This window comes from Cryptomeria japonica, chromosome 1, assembly GCF_030272615.1.
Source record: "Cryptomeria japonica chromosome 1, Sugi_1.0, whole genome shotgun sequence".
Taxonomy (NCBI): Eukaryota; Viridiplantae; Streptophyta; class Pinopsida; order Cupressales; family Cupressaceae; genus Cryptomeria; species Cryptomeria japonica.
The window spans coordinates 285,215,620-285,235,373 of record NC_081405.1 but is presented as its reverse complement, the minus strand read 5'-3'; positions in this window follow the sequence as shown (position 1 = coordinate 285,235,373).

The following is a 19,754-nucleotide window of genomic DNA, read 5'->3' as shown; positions in this document are numbered from 1 at the left end:
TAAAATTGGTCTCAGGATATGGTATAAATGTAAGATCTTATTTGTAAGATCAAGTGTGGAATGCCAAAAAGAATTAAGTGAAGGTATATGCGAGCTCAAACAGGGATATACACGAAGACATCATTTGAAGGTGAAGTTAGGTTTTTGTAGAAGCATATCAGCATTACACCAGTATTGAATCAAGCATATGAAGATGCTATTTTGTGTAGTACATTCTTATTGGATTTAACCATCCAACTGTAGTCAGTGTGACTCCCATTTTGTGATTGAGCAGTGAGCTCTAGGCTGTTGGCCTTTCTGCATGTGCAGATCCCATTTATGTACACTTACTATCTGCAGTAGTATCATCTGATTGTGGGTAAGGTTTCCCACCGTGGTTTTTCCCCTTACAGGGTTTTCACATACAAATATTGGTGTTATGTGTTGTGGATGACTTTATGTTTATGTTTCATGCATTAATCCTTATCGGTATAGCAATTTATTGTTAACACTGTTGGTATTTTGGTATGGTTTTGTCATTGATGTCAACACCTACTAAATACACCTAATTTGGAGATCCAACAACATTCACCGACAAGCAGTAATCTATGCAACAGTTACTAGTATATGATTAACCGGCAGGATATAATGTTCACTGGTACCTAGAATGACATGGAAGACACTTGGTAATGTCGAAGACATCATGTGGACACTTTATTTTGAAGTAATAATCATTGGTATATTCATATTTTCATATTTGCTTTTATCGACAAATAGGTCCAAGTTATCCAGGGTTACATCGATAGGTTTATCTTTTCCAGATCAGCATGGCACGCTATGGAGATGATTTATTATTGTTGTAAATGCATTAAGCCGACATGTTTAATCGGTTATTGCATCAGATATTATATTATTTGTAAAATTTTTTTATTGTAATATCTTGTAGAGCCGACCTATTAAAATTGGTCTTAGGGTATGGTATAAATATAAGATCTTATTTGTAAAATCAAGTGTGAATGCGAAAAAGATTCAAGTGAAGGTATATATGAGATAAAGCAGAGGCATAAACGAAGACATTATTTGAAGGTGAAGTTAGGTTTTTGTAAAAGCATATCAACATTACACCGGTACTGAATTCAGCATATGAAGATGCGATTTTGTGCAGTACATTCTTATTGGATTTATTCATCCAACTGTAGTCAGTGTGCCTCCCATTTGTGATTGAGCAGTGAGCTCTAGGTTGCTGGCCTTTCTGCATGTGCAGACCCCTTTTGTACACTTACTATCTGCATTAGTATCATCTGATTGTGGGTAAGGTTTCCCACTGTGGTTTTTCCCCTTACAGGGTTTCCACGTACAAATATTGGTGCCATGTGTTGTGGATGACTTTGTGTTTATGTTTCATGCATTAATTATTACTGATATAGCAATTTACTATTAACACTGTCTACCGACATACTAAACTGGTTTATCGGTATTAAGTATTAAGTTGGTTAATAAGTTTTTGATTTGAATTTATTAGACAACTGATTCACCCCCCCCTCTCAATTGTCTCCGGGACCTAACAATTGGTATCAGAGCTTAGTCCTCCTTTTGCAGAAGTTAACAACTTGAGGAGATCCAATGTCTACTAATTATTTCAAGAAGGATAGTCCTAAACTTGATGGAACCAACTATGGGATATGGAAGATCAGAATGGAGACACATCTGAATTGCATTGGTAAAGACATCTAGGAAGTTACTAAGAATGGTTATACTGCTGCTGTAGCTGGTTAGACTGCTCCAACTACTTTAGCTAAAGATGAAGAAAATGATTGCAAAGCAAGAGAAGCACTCTTGAGCGCATTATCAGATCAACAAATCATGGGATTATCAGATAGGTCTACTACTAAAGCTATTTGGGATCATTTGGAAACACTGAATGAAGGAGACTCCACAGTCAAAATTGCAAAACTTGAAAGATTCCGAGTCAGGTATGAACATCTGAAAATGGAAGAAGATGAAAGGATTTCTGCTTTTATGGAAAGACTAAATGAAATTGTTTTGGGTATCAAATGTTGTGGAGGAACCTTGAGTGAGGATGAGATTGTTTCAAAAATCTTAAGAGGTTTGCCACCGGCATATAAAATGAAGGTTACTGCTATAAATGAGTTGAGAACAATGCCTAATACTTCAGTAACTAGGGATACATTGATTGGAAAACTTTCAACTTTTGAAATTGAGGAGTTTGGTCTTGTTGCTACTATAAAAACTGATTTGGCCTTTAAAGCATCAACATCATCTACTCCATCATTTGACAAATCAGACTGGAGAGCCTTTTATGCAAGAGAACTTGAAGAAACCAGGAAGGAGAATGAAGAGCTTGAAGAACTTGAAGCACTATTTGCAAGAAAAATGTCAAAAGATCCAATTGGAAGTAAGTATGAAGGTAAAGCACCCTTTAAATGTTTTAACTGCAATAAGATTGGTGATATGGCTTCAAGATGCCCTGATAGACATGCTAGACTAAGAGAAGAAGCTAGAAGAACATACAAGCCTAATCCTGAATATCAAAGATATAGATTTAAGCAGAACAAAGATAAATCTTGTTACATTGCTGATGAAGGTGTGACTGATGATTCTGATGAGGAGCCAACAAACAATGGATGGGTTTTATTTGCTATAATAGAAGATCAACTGGCACCTATTTCTCAACCGGTAGAACAAGCCCTAGCAGCTAAAGTTGAATCAAAGGATGAATGGATTATTGACTCAGGATGCTCACATCATATGACTGGAGACAAAGGTAAATTCTTGAACTTTCAAGAATACAATGGAGGTTTAGTAAGATTTGGAGATGACAATGCCTATTCAATCAAAGGTAAGGGTTCAATATCTCTTGATGTTAAACATAGCACTAACAATGTCTACTATGTTGAAGGATTAAAACATAATCTTTTAAGTGTTGGTCAATTAGTTGAGAAAGGTTTTTAGTTACGATTTAAAAATGGAAAATGTAAAATCATGAATAGAACTGGTTTGGAAATTGCAACCGGTAATCAAACTAGAGGTAATATCTTTCATTTGAATAACAGTGAAAAGGCATGCTTAATTGCACATATAGATGAAAGTTGGTTATGGCATAAGAGACTATGTCATGTAAATTTTGATTGCATGGTAAAAATCAATACTTCTAAGGCAGTTAGAGATCTACCTAAAATTGTGAAACCTCAGAATACAATTTGCAAGGAATCTCAATTTGGAAAACAAGTTAGAGCTAGTTTCAAAAGTATTCTAGAAAAATCCAATAATGCTCTTGATTTAATTCAGACTGATTTATGTGGTCCAGCTAGAACTAAAAGCTTACAAGGTGATAGATATTTCATGCCAATTATTGATGATTACTTTAGAATGTGTTGGGGTACTTTTCTCAGAGAAAAATCAGAAGCACTTGGGAAGTGAATGGAATCAAAAGATAGTTATCAACACCTTGGACACCACAATAGAATTGAGTTGTTAAAAGGAAAAACAAAACTATCTTGGATGCAGCTAGAAGTGGGTTATCAGAAGCAAATCTACCACATGTGTACTGGAGAGAGGCAGTAAGCACTGCTGTCTATACATTCAACAAAGTTCACATCAAAGGTGAAACCAGTAAGACCCCTCATGAACTATGGTTTGGTAATATTCCTACTTTTAAGTATTTCAGAATTTTTGGAAGTAAATGTTATATTAGAAGAGATGAGTATATTGGCAAGTTTGATCCTAGAAGTGATGAAGGAATATTTCTTGGTTATTCATCTAAGAGCAAGGCATAAAGATGTTTTAATAAAAGATTACAGAAAATTGTTGAGAGTACAAATGTAAAGATTGATGAACAATTCAGAGGAACTTCAAGATATATAGACTCTGAACATGAAACAAAAATTATGACAAATGAACTTACAATAAATCCACCGGTACATAATGATGATCCAGTTACTCCGGTATCATCAGAGGATTCCACAGTAATTGAAGAACAACAACAGACTAAGACACCCCGGTATGTAAGATTGAATCATTCTGAAGATCAGATAATTGGAAGCAAATTTAAAGAAGTTATGATAGGAGGAAGATTGGAAATGAAGAGGTATGTCTTATTTCTCAAATTGAACCATTAGCTATCAATGAGGCATGTGAAGATAAATTTTGGATTAAAGCTATGGAAGAAGAATTAGGACAAATTGAGAAAAATATTACTTGGACATTAGTTCCCCAGCCTAAAAATAAAAATGTAATTGGAACCAAATGTGTATTTAGAAACAAACTTAATGAAGATGGTAAGGTTGTCAAAAATTAAGCAAGACTAGTGTGTAAGGGATATTCTCAGAAACGAGTTGATTACAATGAAACCTTTGCATCAGTAGCCAGAATTGAGGTAGTTAGATTATTTTGGCTTTTGCAGCTCACAAGGATTACATAATTTATCAAATGGATATTAAATGTGCATTTTTGAATGGAGATCTTGAAGAGGAAGTCTATATTGAACAACCTGATGGATTTTCTTTGACAGATGACAATGATATGGTTTGCAGGTTAAGAAAAGCTCTGTATGGATTGAAACAAGCCCCAAGAGCTTGGTATGCAAGGTTGGATAAGTATCTTTTAAAGATTGGTTTTACTAAAGGAAATGCAGATAGCAATTTATATTAAAAAGTAACTAATGATGACATCTTGATTATTGAAGTATTTTTTGATGATATAATCTTTGGAGGAGAAAATGAATTATGCAAAGAATTTTCTCTTGAAATGCACCAAGAATTTGAAATGTCTATGATTGGAGAAATAAAATTCCTTTTAGGATTGTAGATCTTACAGACTGATAAAGGTATATTTTTTAGTCAATCTAAGTACTTGAAAGAACTACTAAAGAAATTTGGAATGGAGAACTCTAAACCGGTAAGCACACCTATGACTACAAATGACAAATTATCTCAAAGGGATGAATCTATACTTGTTAATCCAACTAGATACAAATCTATGATAGGAGGTTTATTGTACTTGACACAAACTAGACCTGATATTATGAATGCAATATGTAAAGTTTCTAGATTTCAGAGTAATCCTAGGGAAAATCATGAATCAGTAGTAAAAAAGATTTTTCGATACTTAAAAGGCATAGAAAATCTTGGATTATGGTATCCTAAAGATGAAAATTTTGATCTATGTGCATATACAGATGCAAATTGGGTAGGAGATATGGATGATAGGAAAAGCACCACTGGAGGAGCATTCTTTCTTGGAAAAAGATTAGTCTCTTGGTTGAGTAAGAAATAGAGTTGTACATCCTTACCAACAGCAGAATCAGAATATGTTGCAGCAGCAACAAATTGTACACAAGTACTTTGGCTTAAACAAATGTTGAAAGACATAAAGGTAAAATGCAAGGAACCTATTACTATATACTGTGATAACGTTTCAGCAATTGATATATCTAAAAATCCGGTATTACATTCTAAAACAAAACATGTTTCTATCAAACTAAATTTTCTAAGGGAAAAAGTTGAAGAAAAAGAGATAAAACTAGTTTATGTGAATACTAAAGAACAGCTTGCAGATATTTTCACCAAATCTTTGCCTAAGGAAACTTTTCAGTATCTCAGAGATCAGCTCAGAGTCACACCACCACCGGTAGTGACTTAGACAGTTGATGATTGTCATCAACCGGCAGAATTAAATGGACAAATCTTTTATTCTGGTACTTGATGAGGAAGCTACTTCTCAGGGGGAGTAGTTGGTATATTGAATTGGTTGATATTTTATATGAACTTGACTTTTTGTGACTTTGGCATTTGATGTCAAAGGGGGAGAGATATCTATGGAAAAAAACATTATCTTTTTGGTAAGAAAAAGAGATTTTAGGGGAGGGATTTTGAAAAACACATGAAAGATTGGTATTGTTACTACCAGGGGGAGAAATAGAGATTGTTGGTTTTTGTACTTGGCATTTCTGTTTTGGCACTGTGATGGTTTTTCCATCTTGTGTTGCCATCAATGCCAAAGGGGGAGATTGTTGGTATTTTGGTATGGTTTTGTCATTGATGTCAACACCTACCAAATACACCTACTTTGGAGATCCAGCAACATTCATCGGCAAGTAGTAATATGTGCAACAGTTACTGGTATATGATTAACTGGCAGGATATAATGTTCACTGGTACCTGGAATGACATGAAAGACACTTGGTAATGTCGAAGACATCATGTGGAAACTTTATTTTGAAGTAATAATCATTCGTACATTCATATTTGCATATTTTCTTTTACCGGCAAATAGGTCCAGGTTATCTAGGGCTACACTGGAAGGTTTATCTTTTCCAGATCAGCGTGGTATGCTATGGAGATGATTTATTATTGTTGTAAATGCATTAAGCCGACATGTTTAATTGGTTATTGCATCGGATATTATATTATTTGTAAAATGTTTTTATTGTAATATCTTGTAGAGCCGACCTACTAAAATTGGTCTTAGGGTATGGTATAAATATAAGACCTTATTTGGAAGTCAAGTGTGAATGCGAAAAAGATTCAAGTGAAGGTATATGTGAGATAAAGGAGAGGCATACATGAAGACATCATTTGAAGGTGAAGTTAGGTTTTTGTAAAAGCATATTAGCATTACACTGGTACTGAATTCAGCATATGAAGATGCGATTTTGTACAGTACATTCTTATTGGATTTAATCATCCAACTGTAGTCAGTGTGACTCCCATTTGTGATTGAGCAGTAAGCTCTAGGCTATTGGCCTTTCTACATGTCCAGACCCCTTTTGTACACTTACTATCTACAGTAGTATCATCTGATTGTGGGTAAGGTTTCCCACTGTGGTTTTTCCCCTTACAGGGTTTCCACATACAAATATTGGTGTCATATGTTGTGGATGACTTTTTGTTTATGTTTCATGCATTAATTATTACCGGTATAGCAATTTACTATTAACACTGTCTACTGACATACTAAACTGGTTTACCGGTATTAAGTATTAAGTTGGTTAATAAGTTTTTGATTTGAATTTATTAGACAACTGATTCACCCCCCCCCCCCCCCCCCCTGTCAGTTGTCTCTAGGACCTAACAAACACTGTCTACTGGCATACTTAACTGGTTTACCGGTATTAAGCATTAAGTTGGTTAATAAGTTTTTGGTTTGAATTTATTAGACAACTGATTCACCCCCCCCTCTCAGTTGTCTCTGGGACCTAACAATTGGTATCAGAGCTTAGTCCTCTTTTGCAGAAGCTTAACAACTTGAGGAGATCCAATGTCTACTAATTATTTCAGAAAGGACAGTCCTAAACTTGATGAAACCAACTATGGGATATGGAAGATCAGAATGGAGACACATCTAAATTGCATTGGTAAAGACATCTAGGAAGTTACTAAGAATGGTTATACTACTGTTGTAGGTGGTCAGACTGCTCCAACTACTTTAGCCAAAGATGAAGAGAATGATTGCAAAGCAAGAGAAGCACTTTTGAGCGCATTATCAAATAAAAAAATCATGGGATTATCAGATAGGTCTATTGCTAAAGCTATTTGGGATCACTTGGAAACACTGAATGAAGGAGATTCCACAGTCAAGATTGCAAAACTTGAAAGCTTCCGAGTCAGGTGTGAACATCTGAAAATGGAAGAAGATGAAAGGATTTCTGCTTTTATGGAAAGACTAAATGAAATTGTTTTGGGTATTAAATGTTGTGGAGGAACCTTGAGTGAGGATGAAATTGTTTCAAAAATCTTAAGAGGTTTGCCACCAGCATATAAAATGAAGGTTACTGCTATAAATGAGTTGAGAACAATGCCTAATACATCAGTAACTAGGGATACATTGATTGGAAAACTTTCAGCTTTTGAAATTGAGGAGTTTAGTCTTGTTGCTACTATAAAAACTGATTTGGCCTTTAAAGCATCAACATCATCTACTCCATCATTTGACAAATCAGACTGGAGAGCCTTTTATGCAAGAGAACTTGAAGAATCTAGAAGGGAGAATGAAGAGCTTGAAGCACTATTTGCAAGGAAAATGTCAAAAGGTCCAATTGGAAGTAAGTATGAAGGTAAAGCACCCTTTAAATGTTTTAACTGCAATAAGATTGGTCATATGGCTTCAAGATGCCCTGATAGACATGCTAGACTAAGAGAAGAAGCTAGAAGAACATATAAGCATAATCTTGAATATCAGAGATACAGATTTAAAAAGAACAAAGATAAATCTTGTTACATTGCTGATGAAGGTGTGACTGATGATTCTGATGAGGATCCAACAGACAATGGATGGGTTTTTGTTGCTATAACAGAAGATCAACTGGCACCTACTACTCAACCGGTAGAACAAGCCCTAGCAGCTAAAGTTGAATCAAAGGATGAATGGATTATTGACTCAGGATGCTCACATCATATGACTAGAGATAAAGGTAAATTCTTGAACTTTCAAGAATACAATGGAGGTTTAGTAAGATTTGGAGATGACAAAGCCTGTTCAATCAAAGGTAAGGGTTCAATATCTCTTGATGGTAAACATAACACTGACAATGTCTACTATGTTGAAGGATTAAAGCATAATCTTTTAAGTGTTGGTCAATTAGTTGAGAAGGGATTTTAGTTACAATTTTAAAATGGAAAATGCAAAATCATGAATAGAACTGGTTTGGAAATTGCAACCGGTAATCAGACTAGAGGCAATATCTTGCATTTGAATAACAGTGAAAAGGCATGCTTAATTGCACATATAGATGAAATTTGGTTATGGCATAAGAGACTATGTCATGTAAATTTTGATTGCATGGTAAAAATCAGTACTTCTAAGGCAGTTAGAGATCTACCTAAAATTGTGAAACCTCAGAATACAGTTTGTAAGGAATGTCAATTTGGAAAACAAGTTAGAGCTAGTTTCAAAAGTATTCCAGAACAATCCAATAATGCTCTTGATTTAATTCACACTGATTATGTGGTCCAACTAGAACTAGAAGCTTACAAGGTGATAGATATTTCATGCTAATTATTGATGATTATTCTAGAATGTGTTGGGTTACTTTTCTCATAGAGAAATCAGAAGTACTTGGAAAGTTCAAACTATTTAAAGCAATGGTTGAAAATGAAACTGGTAAGAAAATCAAATGTTTAAGATCAGATCAAGGAGGAGAATTCACATCTAAGGACTTTAATACATTCTGTGAAGTGAATGGAATCAAAAGACATTTATCAGCACCTCAGACACCATAGCAGAATGGAGTTGTTGAAAGGAAAAATAGAACTATCTTGGATGTAGCTAGAAGTATGTTATCTGAAGCAAATCTACCACGGGTGTATTGGATAGAGGCAGTAAGCACTGCTATCTATACATTCAACAAAGTTCACATCAAAGGTGAAACCGGTAAGACCCCTCATGAACTATGGTTTGGTAATACTCCTACTCTTAAGTATTTCAGAATTTTTGGAAGTAAATGTTATATTAGAAGAGATGAGTATATTGGTAAATTTGATCCTAGAAGTGATGAAGGAATATTTCTTGGTTATTCATCTAAGAGAAAGGCATATAGATGTTTTAATAAAAGATTGCAGAAAATTGTTGAAAGTACAAATGTAAAGATTGATGAACAATTCAGAGGAACTTCAAGGTATATAGACTCTGAACCGGCAACATAAATTGTGACAAATGAACCTATACTAAAACCACCGGTACAAAATGAAGATCCAGTTACCCTGGTATCATCAGAATATTCCACAATAATTGAAGAACAACAACAAACTAAGACACCCCGGTATGTAAGATTGAATCATTCTAAAGATCAGATAATTGGAAACAAATTTAAAGGAGTTATGACAAGAGGAAGATTGGCAAATGAAGAGGTATGTCTTATTTCTCAAATTGAACCTGGTGGAACCTAAAATTATCCGGGTTGGACAATCAAAAAATTATTCTATAGGGAGTATATCTTACCCAAGAATATTTTTCGCAATGTGATTATATTTTGCATATAAATGATTTAAAAATAAAATATATTTTTACAAAAGTGCAGGGAGAGGGAGTTGAACACTCAACCTCTCAACCCGACCTTCCTAACTACCCATACCTACCCTCCCATTTTACCAATTGCTCTATTGTATTACTTGAAAATGTTTATTAGGGTAAATTACTATGGATAATAATTTGCAAATATTTCCACAAGATTTTAATTTATTAAAGTAATCTTGAAATGTGGAAATACATTTTTAAATATGTGATTTAAATAAATTATTTTTACCCTAAAACATTGGTAAAATATATATTAAGGTAAAATGTTATTTCATATAAATGGATCTTATTTTGAAAAATGTTTCAAAGGTGTGAAATGTTTCAAATCACAAGTGGAGATAATAAAAAGCATTTGTTTATTTAAGTGGATTTTTAATCTTTTCATATGCATATTATTCGCCCTAGAGTTAATAAATTGAATAATTTATATTAGGGTAAACCATCTTATCATGTAGTTAATGGTTTGATTGGTTTGTTGCAAGTATGCATCCCATGTGCTAAATTATTTCCAACCAAATTGAGTTTGCCTTCAAGATGAAAATCTATTCTGGAATATTTGCCAAGGTAATGTATTTTTATCAAGCGGAGGTAGGTATGTTTTAATCATTTGCTTTTGATTTATTATTTTAAAGGTAAAATTAATTTCAAGAGGTTATTATGGCAAATTCTTTATTACTTTGGAAATTATTCAAGTGAAAGTAAAAACACTCTCAAATCTTTAATATCCTTATTTGAATGTTTACTCAAGAAGTTTCCATTTACTTTTGGAGTTTTATGTTAATATCATATTTTATTAGAAATATTTTACCCTCATTGTGTGCAAAGATCATATGTCTCTTTAGGGGGAAAATATTTTTATCTGCATGGGGAAAATATTATCAATGATTTTATTAAATATATCCCTATGAAATAGGAACATATGACCTATCAAGCTAGTTGATTTTTTTTATGTTTTGTGCAGGATATTATAGGCAAAAATTATATTTCTTGGGTGCATATTAACAGGAAGTATCCCTTACTCAAGAAATTTAATTTAATGCTTTGATATTATAATTTGATGATTTTTAGGAGCACCTTGGCAAAACAAATCTTGTTTACAACATTTGATAGGATAACAATAGTTTTCAATATTATCTTTTGAAATTACCTTTTGAGAGGTTATAAAGGGATATATTTTATCACAAAAAAAGTTATATTTTATAAGTTCTTTTACCATGGTTAATTCTTTAATTTGATGACCTAATAAATTTTCGCATTTTGATATTATAATTTGATCATTTATATTTTTCACCCTAAGTGATTAAAATGGAACATGTATATATTAGGGTTGATTTTATGCAAGATCAAAGAATGATTATTATTATTTTGGAGAAAATGTACTTTTACCATAAGTAAAATGATGAAAAGCATTTATTTATTTAAGTGATCCTTCCATATACATATTATTTTCACCCTAGGTAAATAATTTGAACATATTCATTAGGGCGAGTCATTTAATGCCTCATTGGTTTTTGCAAAGGTTACTTTATATGATATAATATTTCAGACCCAAATTAAAGATTACCAAAAGGTGAGAAAGCATTGTAACATTATCGGAAGGGGAGTATTTTTTTTTACTTACTATACAAAATCTTTTACCTTATGTTATTTAATAAAAACTATTATTGGAATAAATATTTACAAGTGTTTAATACTTTGATTTAAGTGAATTGTTGAAAATAAGTATTTTACATAGGGTAAAATGATTATTGCCTAATCTAAAGTGGAATATATTTAATCTTTAATTAATAAGGGATTTGATTGGTTTATTTTATGTGCAGGAGATATTGAATATTTACGGGAAGTATTATCAAAGCGGAGGATAAAGGATATATTATTTGAAGCTTTATTTAGTGTGTATTTTAGGGATTCAAATGTAATTATCTCTGTAAACCAAAGGGTGTGTCCTTTGGAAAAACAATTGTTTGTAACTCCCTCCTATATGCGAAAGGGTGTGTCCTTTCACATATGTCTTTTGGATTAGGTATTTATAGGGAGTCTTTTTCAATTAAGAAAAGGGATCCAAAAGACAAATTCACAATCTGTCAGGCTGCCAGTAAGGGCTTTGGGATGTCTGTATTGGAGAAGTCTGTAGGAATGGAAGTATCATTTTGAGAAATCACCATGTAATTGAGTATCTATAAGTGTAGCTATTGTATGCATTCATTCTCCATAAATTAATATACAAGATTCGCTGTTTCAATTCCAGAATTCGTGTATACTTTTGTGTTGATGAATTTCATTTTGTCCTCTTGATAAATCTGATAAAGAGTTTAATACAGTGTGCCACCACAAGTTGTTATAATTGAATATAAGATTTGCTTCTTCATGTTCTTATAGCACTTAATGGAACCTCTGTATTGATAGTCTTGTGTTACAAGTTGCCTGAAAACTGTCTCAAGAGTTTAATCGAATTATTTGTCCACAAAGTATCGTGCATATTCCTGGATAGAGGCACTGGTCTATTATTTATTTCTGAGATTTTGATTTGTATGCATAAGGTCCTTACAGAGAAACATTCTTCCATATCCTATTTGAACTAATCCTTGCAAATTTCATTCAAGTCCCGAAAGCATTTCATTTTCAATATACAATATCTTTAACACACACTTTTATTCATATTTAGTTTTCAGTTTTCAAAGTATTCAGCTAAAGCACATGATATAGCATAGTTGCAGAACCCTAATTTGCCAGTTGTCTAAAATTTCTTAGAGGCTTAAATCCACATTTAAATAACTTTTTTGTGCTTGAGAGGGAAGGGTACACCCACCTAGGTCTTGTGGAGCCTGAAGTGCAAAGGGATTTGGTCTTAAACCATCCCTGTTTGTTGGCCAAGGCTGATTGGATTTCCTAAGGAGTTGGCAAGTTTTTGGGTTTTCCAATCTGTAGTTTTGGGCACCAATAGAACCATCATCTATCAATGAGGCATGTGAAGACAAATTTTGGATTAAAGCTATGGAAGAAGAATTAGGACAAATTGAGAAAAATAATACTTGGACATTAGTTCCCCGGCCTAAAGATAAAAATGTAATTGGAACTAAATGGGTATTTAGAAATAAACTTAATGAAGATGGTAAGGTTGTCAGAAACAAAGCAAGACTAGTGTGTAAGGGATATTCTCAGAAAGAAGGAGTTGATTACAATGAAACCTTTGCACCAATAGCCAGAATTGAGGCAGTTAGATTATTCTTGGCTTTTGCAGCTCACAAGGATTACAAAGTTTATCAAATGGATATTAAATGTGCATTTTTGAATGGAGATCTTGAAGAAGAAGTATATATCGAACAACCTGATGGATTTTCTTTGACAGATGACAATGATATGGTTTGCAGGTTAAGAAAAGCTCTGTATGGATTGAAACAAGCCCCAAGAACTTGGTATGCAAGGTTGGATAAGTATCTTTTAAAGATTGGTTTTACTAAAGGAAATGCAGATAGCAATTTATACTACAAAGTAGCTAATGATGACATCTTTATTATTGAAGTATTTGTTGATGATATAATCTTTGGAGGAGAAGATGGATTATGTAAGGAATTTTCTCTTGAAATGCAGCAAGAATTTGAAATGTCTATGATTGGAGAAATACAATTCTTTTTAGGTTTGTAGATCTCTCAAACTGGTAAAGGTATATTTTTTAGTCAATCCAAGTACTTGAAAGAATTACTAAAGAAATTTGGGATGGAGAGCTCTAAACTGGTAAGCACACCTATGACTACAAATGACAAATTATCTCAAAGGGATGAATCTACACCTATTAATCCAACTAGATACAAATCTATGATAGGAGGTTTACTATATTTGACACAAACCAGGCTTGATATTATGAATGTAGTATGTATTGTTTCTAGATTTTAGAGTAATCCTAGGGAAAATCATGAATCAGTAGTAAAAAGATTTTTTGGTACTTACAAGGCACAACAAATCTTGGATTATGGTATCCTAAAGATGAAAACTTTTATCTATGTTCATACACAAATGCAAATTGGGCAGGAGATATAGATGATAGAAAGAGAACCACCGGAGGAGCATTCTTTCTTGGAAAGAGATTAGTTTCTTGGTTGAGTAAGAAATAGAGTTGTACATCTTTATCAATAGCAGAATTAGAATATGTTGTAGCAGCAATAGACTGTACACATGTATTATGGCTTAAGCAAATGTTGAAAGACATAAAGGTAAAATGCAAGGAACCTATTACTATATACTATGATAACACTGCAGCAATTGATATTTTTACAAAACCTTTGCCTAAGGAGACTTTTGAATATCTCAGAGATCAGCTTGGAGTCATACCACCACCGATAGAGACCTAGACAGTTGATGATTGTCATCAACCGGTAAAATTAAAAGACAAATCTTTTATTCCGGTATTTGATGAGGAAGCTACTTCTCAGGGGGAGTAGTTGGTATATTGAATTGGTTGGTATTTTGTATGAACTTGACTTTTTGTGACTTTGGCAATTGATGTCAAAGGGGGAGATATATCTATGGAAAGACACATTATCTTTTTGGTGAGAGATTTTAAGGGAGAGATTTTGAAAAACACATTTAAGGAGAAATTGGTATGAGAGATTGGTATTATTACTCCCAGGGGGAGAAATGGAGATTGTTGGTTTTTGTATTTGGCATTTCTATTTTGGCACTTTGATGGTTTTTCCATCTTGTGTTGCCATCAATGACAAAGGGGGAGATTGTTGGTATTTTGGTATGGCTTTGTCATTGATGTCAACACCTACTGAATACACCTACTTTGGAGATCCAACAAAATTCACTGGCAAGCAGTAAACTGTGCAACTGTTACTGGTATATGGTTCACCGGCAGGATATATTGTTCATCGGTACTTGGAATGATATGGAAGACACTTGGTAATGTCAAAGAAATCATGTGGACACTTTATTTTGAAGAAATAATCACTGGTATATTCATATTTGCATATTTGCTTTTACTAGCAAATAGGTCTAGGTTATCTAGGGTTACACCGGTAGGTTTATCTTTTCTAGATCAGCATGGCATGTTATGGAGATGATTTATTATTGTTGTAAATGCATTAAGCCGACATGTTCAATCAGTTATTGCATCAGATATTATATTGTTTTTCAGTTCCATACATGAGCATATTGACCACCAACAGACTCAATAAACTCATAAATACAGTAAATTAATTATTGCTTTTGAAAAAAATGTCGAATGGTAAGTTTTAATTGAATCTCTAGTCCTCATTTCCTCTACATAACATAGAATAACTCCTAATATCTTGTCCATGTAATCTATAGATAGGGCAATATCTGTTCAAACCTTCTCTTGACATATCTCTGGGCCCATGTGAGCTTATTCATACTGAGATCCTTCTTCAAATACATTACCTCTTGTTTCAATTTCAATACTTGTTTCTCAACCTCTTCTCTTTTATTTCTTTCATATATGAGGTTAGTCTGCAACTTGGAAATAATGTTCTCATCCTCCAGTAACAAACCTTTTCCTTTTGAAGCTCCTAGTGGCTCTTTTAACTCAATCTTTTCCTAAGTAATTTGTGCAATTGTTTCATTCAATTCCTCAACCTTAGCCTAATTAAATAGGACAATATTTACATTTAATTCAGCTACATCACTAGCAGGGACTTCTTATTACATTCCTCTTATTGCTCATTAGGGATTTCTCTCAGTCCCCTAGAAATCTCTCATCCTTTCCACTTATACATAAATAATTTAAATTCTTGAGAATGAATAAAGTTATCATCAAATAGAATTTTTTTGATGTTTTTCTTCTCACATCTTTTGTCAGATAGTTGCTTATTTGAATCATATCATCATTATTCTCATCAGGTGGAATTTAAGGTTGCAACCTTACTTCCTGGGTCCCTTCCACCTGCTCTTTCTGTTTTCTTGTACCTTTAACCTCCTGAGATAAATCGACACATGAAGATGGTGTTGGAGATATTTTGGTTAAAGGGGAAACATCAACCAGTTCTCCCACTACAAAGGCTGATGGACTTATTGATGGGGGTGGAGGAATGGATAAGTTGGCTAAAATTATAGGGGCATTCTGAATAATCTTCTCCATCCTTACTACTTTGTTGAATTCATCCAGAAAATATCCTTCATAAGAAGGTTCCTCAAGCCTTTTCCTGCTTTCATTTTTTTGCACTTTGAAGTACATTGATGTTCATGCTTGTACCTCTTCATAGGAACTGCAATTCCTCCCTAATGTCATTGTCCTTTTAATAGAAGTATAATATCCTTCTGGGTCAAAATGCCTAGCCTTCAATCCTTGTGGAAAATGAAAAGACATAAGAAACCAAATGGCTTGTTCAAAACCTTTATTTGAATTAATTTCAAAATCACCAATTTCCAGACACATGGGCAAGAAGGATCCCTTTTGACTGGTCCTTAAAGGAGTTGAGGTTTCTTACATTTGCCACACAATCTCTAAAGAAGCCAATCTATTTGGAACTATAAATGGTAAAATATGTAGCAATCTCTTGAATCCATATACCCTAATGTACGTATATTGCTCATCTGGCTACCAATCGATCCAATTATGGTCAATATTTACTTTGATTTCATGTTCCTTAAGCTTTGGTCTCAATAAATTCATTACTCGCTTTAACAGTCGAGGGACCTCTATGCTACATGCAACATATACTTTTCTGACAAAATACTACTCAAACACAAGAGCTTGTGAATACTAGTATCCACTATCCCATATAGTAGTCCATAACTGGACTAGTATTTTAACACCCTTTTGAACAAGATTTATATTAAGAAAAGAGCTCCATACACCATATTTATTTCCTTGAAATAATATCATATGCATTAATAATGAATATCATTTGAAAGTGATTTTTGAACCACCCTGTTGTATTTTTACTAATGACTCATGCAGTGCATCTGCAACAAATTGAGGGTAGTCATAACATTTGTAATTAGTTTCAATTTGCACATCACAAGCAAGTAGCATTAACTCCTTGGGCATCATAGGATTCTCACTATGCCCCAATACTTGATAGATTGCATAATAAGTTAACTCAAAATATCTATAGAACAAATCCACTTTATATGGGGCTCCTTGTTTCTAGCAAACTATTGCAAGCTATTTTTGTATCTTGGTCTATGAATATGCAACCATTTTCTTTTGAAAAGCCCCTATGTGGCATCAGAATCAGCTTTTAGGTTTTCCAATTTAATCTTCGTATTACAATCTTTATAGTCATCTAGGCCAGATACCTCCAGTACTGTATCTTTGTTGATATCTAACAACCTTTCATTTTTTTATTTCATGTATCGATCTTCATAATTATATCATTTCACTAAGTCCCTGACTAGGCCTACATTAAGAAAAAATTAGGAACAACCAACATAGCCAGTCCTAATCTCTATGGATTGCACTTGGGAATTGCAGACTCTGATTTCATATAGGACTATTTAAAAATATGGTGCCCCATAATTTTTAAATAGCTTTCCCTACAATCAGATTTATTATCCACAAATTTTAAAAAACTACCTCCCGTTTTAGGTTTGTAAGATGACCCAGGTAATTGAGCATTTAAATCATCATGAAGGCTTCTATCCTTCTTTTGTTTCTTAGCTTTGGCTTCTATGGACTATGAGGCTTCCGAAGGGGTGGAATTTTATAAATTGATTCACAATTATCCTAGACCCTAACAATACTTCAACTAGGGCTATATTTGATTTATTTATCAGGCTCTTCAAAGCAACTAAAGAAATAGGCAGTAGAACTTACTGAATTTTTCTTGTGCTCTCTGACCGTTATGGTTGTTGGACACTTTCACAACTTGATTTCTTAGCTCTACACCTGACCCTTTCAATAATTTGTAATAAAAGAAATCAAAGTTGTCCAGAACTAAAACTCACCAGCATTTTCTTCATAAATGAAGTTCGTATGAAAAATGATGGTGCAAATGGGCTTTACACAAATTTAAACATGCATCGTTGATCTCAAAAAATCGACGGCTGGTGGAAAAATTCAAATGTCCATACCCGAGGAAGCTACCAGTCACATCACTTGTCTTGTTACTTTATTAAATTCCCTCATTACTCATTAGGATCACAAAAGCTACTTTGGTGAGGCCCGAGCTGACACGTTGGATTCCATCTAGTTCCCATGTTCCACTTATTTGTCCTTCTCTTGGAACTCATTGAAGCAAAGAAAACACATTCATTGAGTGTCAGATCACATTTTGTTGTATCCGTAATATCCTTCTCAGACACTCATGGAGCACATAACACAAGATTTACCTAGTGTCGAGTAACTTTTACCTGGCCAACTTAACTCGCGACTCAACCAAGTTAAGAAAACACTTCCACTGAGTGTCCAGAGTTAATAATTCAGGCACCTACTATCCACCACATAAGATGAAAACTCAGTGCAAACACAACCTCTCTTTCAATTAGGGACCACTTTAAAACAATCCATGCATGTGACCAATTACAAACCTTTAAGTTACATGTGGGAGGGGATGAAACTCTAATTAACCTCGGACACAAAAAGATAGTAACCAATGCAACGTAGGCCGAAACAATTTCTAACTAAAACCACGACTGAAGGGGCTATTAAAAAATAAGCACTTAAATCAAAATTTTAAAAAAAAACAATGGGAAAACGTAAACCTAACCAAAGAAAGAATCTACCCAAAACAGTCCTAACATGATGTCACATGAATTTCATCCTGTCAGTCTTGCCAAGAGTTCCACCAAACCATTGATACCTACAATAATGGATCCATATGCACAAATAATGTCAGCCATATCTGTGAAACACCTTGCGTAGTAACGTTGGTGATATTGTGCCCTAACTTTATTATCCTATGTGTGTCATTGAGTTTAATTCTTTCAGTTGCCCTAGAGCACTTTCTTCATTGTCCTAATCCTACTATGGGGTGGTAGGGTACTTTTTCCACACCTCTCTGACATACACTACATTCTCCCCATGGTGAATTCGACATGCCTTCACTCAAGATGCGAGGTGGTAGGGGGAATCAAATTCCTCCCTCCTACCTTGCACCAATTTACTGCTACTTGATTTCCTTCAGAGGATAGCGAGAATTCACTATCTGGGTCCTGCCCCCTTCACTTGCCTTTTTCTCTTGCCTACACAAGATGAATCATTATGATCGCTTTTCAATTGTTCTAAATAACCATCCTCCATTTTCTTTCACATGGATAAAATCAGAAGGTCTTTTAGAAGGTCTTTAATTATTTTGCGGGTCCCACTGTAGGAGTGTTGGAGATTAGATCATCGAAGTAATGAAGTCAACACAACCCTAAGTGACTTAATCTCCCTTTCATTTCTAGAATATTTGTACAATTATCCGTCATGCTAATATTCAAGGCATCTTCAAAGATAAATCTAAATCATTATTTAAATGATCCAGAATATTATTTGAATTTATCTGCCCCTTTGCACCCTCCTTTAGTTATTGAAATGAATACAAGTTCATCCTTAAATTAATTAAAATAATTTAATCCATTTCATTTGCCACTTTATCTTATTTGACCCTAGATATAATTTTATTTAAATCAAAATGATTCAAATAATATATCTCCTTTTGAGCTATAATTTGTCTCACTGGGTCTTGTCATTAGTCGGGCCCCTAGGTGGGCTTGACTTAAAAAAAATTGTTCTCGAACAACCAATCATTAAAAATGCCTCAAAATCTTAGTTGGATGAATTCTAGGCTTGAAAACAT